We start from the raw sequence: 4,116 nt of genomic DNA on the forward strand, positions 1-4,116 counted from the left end.
ATGGCTATTTTGGTTGGGGATTTCTTGTGTGTACTAATATACATGAGGGTTTTTCTTCTAGGTGATGGAGCTGTACCATTTGGAAAAACCACCAGCCCATTGAAAGTCACCGAGGACGTCTTGTTCAGATGCTGTTCCTGCGCCTATGTCACAAGAGATCAGCGGGGAATCGTGAGCCACCTGGTTGCCCATGGTGATGAACAATTCAAGAGCCAGTGTCCTCCCGTGTCTTCTGGCTCTAGGTCCAAAATGCCAAGCAACACTCAAAAGTACAAAAGCAATAAGTTCAAGTGCAAGCTTTGCCCCCAAGCCTTTGCTAGGAACTCAGACCTGAAAAGGCATAACCAGACATACTCTGGTGAGAAGCCATTTAAGTGCAAGGTTTGCCCAAAAGCCTTTGCTTGGGAATCACATCTGAGGGACCATAATCAGACACACACTGGTGAAAAGCCATTTAAGTGCAAGCTTTGCCCCCGAGCCTTTGTTCGGAATTCAGATCTGAGAATGCATGACCAAACGCACACTGGTGAAAAGCCATTTAAGTGCAAGCTTTGCCCCCGAGCCTTTGTTCGGAATTCAGATCTGAGAATGCATGACCAAACACACACTGGTGAAAAGCCTTTGAAGTGCAAGCTTTGTCCAAAAGCCTTTGCCCGGACTACAGATCTGAGAAGGCATAATCAAACACACACAGGTGAAAAACCATTTGAGTGCAAACTTTGCCCAGGTACCTTTGCTCGGACTTCATATCTGAAAACTCATATGGCTACCCACACTGCTGCAAAGCCATTTAAGTGCAAGCTTTGCCCAAAAGCCTTTTCTCTGAATTTATATCTGAGAAGGCATAACCAAACACACACTAGTGAAAAGCCATTTAAGTGCAAGCTTTGCCCAAAATCATTTGCTCTGAATTCCTCTCTGAGAAAGCATATCTTGACACACACTGGTGAGAAGCCATTTAAGTGCAAGCTTTGCCCTCAAGCCTTTTTAGGGAATGCACATCTGATACGCCATAATCGAACACATACTGGTGAAAAACCATTTAAATGCAAGCTTTGCCCAGAAACCTTTGCACGGAATGAACATCTGAGAAACCATAATCAAACACACACTGGTGCAAAGCCATTTAAGTGAAAGCTTTGCCCAGAAACCTTTGCTCAGACTTCCGGTCTGAAAAGGCATATGCCAATCCACACTGGTGCAAAGCCATTTAAGTGCAAACTTTGCACAAAATCATTTACTGCAAATTCATCTCTGAGAATGCATAACAAAACACACACTGGTGAAAAGTCATTTAAGTGCAAGCTTTGCCCAAAAGCTTTTGCTCGGAATTCGAATCTGAGAAGGCATAACCAAACACACTTGTGAAAAGCCATTCAAGTGCAAGCTTTGCACTTACACTTAGATGTACATATACCTGAGTGCACGATAAATCTTAAGGCATTGCTCAGGATAATAGTTAAGCTCGCCTGTGAAGCGCTTATGCGCAATAGGTCTTACTAAGGCCTGTGGCATCCTACGTCATTTTCTAAACGGTCTTCGATCATCAGGCACAGGCCAACAATTGAGGTTGACAAACCCCAAGGGCATTCTTATAAAAACACTCGCAGCAAATAGCCCTTTCAAATGCCTCAATATCTGGGAAGGTTAAGTTCGAATTCCAGTGTGGTAGTTTAAAGAGATTGCGGACACAGAGCTACACTGTCTGGCATTTTGTTCCCGAGTCTTTCATTCAAATGCCACCGTTTGTCATCACACAAATGTTTTTGGGAGTAAGGAATGATTCCTTGCCAGTTGCAATCTTGAGGCTGGGCAATGTAATGGGAAAATTTAACGTTTTTTAGGGCAGCTACTCCCTATGTTCTGCATCTTAATGTAAATTGGGTCATGTTTTTGCTCTTGTTCCCAGTTTCTTTGCACTCGCTTGAGGTGTACTCCTTTGAGGTTTGGTTCATGATGTTTGAAAAATGCCTTTGTTTTTTTTAAACCTTTTATGTGGAAAAAACAAACCTGCAGAACATGATTAAGAAAATGTAAAATTCAGTTTTGTTTTAAAAAATAAAACGTTGGCAGTTACAATTTTGACACCTGCTTCTTCTATCATTTGTGGCTTTGCATACTAAAGTAAGTGTGAAAGAGCTTTTTCCAAGGTTTTTTTTTTGTGTCCTGTACCGTGCAAAGGTCTTTTTGTACCGTATGCCTCGATGGGGGACATTTCCAAGTGTGTGATGTCCAGCAGTGCTTTCTTCTGCTGATTAGGACATCGCTAATTGAATAGACCTAATGCAAAATTGCTTGGTGGTTTGACAACACTGAGACCATCTCTATGTTAATCTTGGCAAGAGTCGTCGGTACCTAAGCGCGATGGAAGCATCGAGAGAAACTTTCTGGCAAAGTGTAATGGCGCAGCAGCTGTGTTTTCCAGTTTACAACCATGGAATTTGAACAAACAGTTTAAACAGCCTAACGCAATTCTCTTACGAAACTTGGAGGCCTGTGCATTTCTGGCAACAGTCTCGTCAGAGCAGTGGAGCAAGTCCTACGCCTTAGCTGTGGAAGCCAGTGGAGCAAGCTTACACATTGCCTTCGGTGCGGATGAACGTCTGCGATTCAAGACACGTAAACTGAGGCCTTTTCGTTTAACACTAAGTATGTGCAATGCTTAATGGTTGGTAATCTAATGGGTGCTGGTGTATTGTATGTGTGCAGGACGAGTGCTCTGCATGCATTTCGTAGTGCCCTCCGAGGAGTCGTTGGCTCGAAGGCGTCTCTGACAGTGTCCACGGGCTGTTGCGGTAGGTTGTTTAAACTTGTCCACGTTCCTGGTCGTAAGGAAGAAAACACAGCTGCCTCGCCATCTCACACTGCCCCTGCAGCTGTCTCCGATGCCTCCACTATGCTTTGGTACCAACGGCACTTGCCAACATAAAAATGGCGACGCTCTGGGTGTTGTCAGACCACCACTCAAGTTTCGTATAATGTCTATTCTTGCACTGCCCAGCAGGTTGTGCTATGACTCGACATTGCACCCATTTCCGATATTGTGTAATGCGTCTTCAGTACTTCATTGACTAATGGTGTAAAGAGCTTGAAACTAACTCTCCCGCACTCATTCCCTTTCCGTCACGACTCTGGCTCCCAGAATCGTGCATTTATACAGCACCTGCTTTGAGGCATCACTCTCCTTAATGTGTGGGTTCTTTTATTGTTTTATTGCTTCGTGTTCTTGTTCCTGGCTGTTGCTTCGATGTAATAAATGCTAAATGGAGAAAAGGAGGAACCGTCGTAAAACAATTTGTAATAAACTACTACCAAATATCCCTGCATGCAACCCTGCATGTGTTGCATTGTGGGACCTCCTTGGTCATGGAAAGGAGTGCCATTGACTTCAGTTTCGATTGCCCCGTTGATGAGGTAATGAATCTCAGCACTGCATGAAGATAAAGTCGGCGCTCGTTTACATTGCACCCATTCATATTCATGAGAGTCATTGTTAAAACACGGACATCCAGCGGCCGTAAGAACCTGTCTAGACGTAGCGAGGAGTAGGAATACGGCGGCTGTGTCCCATGCTGTTCAGGCGGCCTGGCTACCGCTTTAGAGTGCATCGTAACCCTCCCTGCTTACGAATTATTTAAAAAGCTTGGGTCATTGAGGAGACAATGGAACAGGATGATCGCTCCAGTATACTTCTTCCATGTGCTATCGTAGTTTTGTGTTTACCTGTCCCAAAGTCTGTGCACTTTTGGAGCCCCCCCAAAATTTTGCTCCAGCATTCTTTCTGTACTGGTAGGCAACACCAACGGTATTATAAATTTATTTGAAAGTCACATGCCTCTTTGAAAATGGAAGCACTGTCTTTGGCCTAGACGGGATGTTGTGAAGGGAGATTGGAAAATCAAAACCGGAACTGCTGCCAATGGGATCCCGAGACGCTTTGAGCGGCAGTATGCAGCTAAGATTGCTTTAATTTTGCGAGAGGTCTCTTTTGTCAAAAAAATAGTTGTACATGCAAATGAGATGCGAGAGGAAGCCACTTGCTCTTGCTGCAGTGAAGATCTGCTGCACTTTGGAAGCTTTGCTTGCCTCGACAACGTTGCCCAACATGCCTTATAC

At 44.3% G+C, this 4,116-nt stretch overlaps 1 pseudogene; it reads left to right on the top strand.

The window, feature by feature from the left end:
- LOC121838491 lies at positions 1-826 on the top strand (annotated as a pseudogene).
- The last annotated feature ends 3,290 nt before the right edge of the window (positions 827-4,116 follow it).

Source organism: Ixodes scapularis, unplaced genomic scaffold (genome assembly GCF_016920785.2).
Source record: "Ixodes scapularis isolate PalLabHiFi unplaced genomic scaffold, ASM1692078v2 PGA_scaffold6__148_contigs__length_123643588, whole genome shotgun sequence".
NCBI classification, from domain to species: Eukaryota; Metazoa; Arthropoda; class Arachnida; order Ixodida; family Ixodidae; genus Ixodes; species Ixodes scapularis.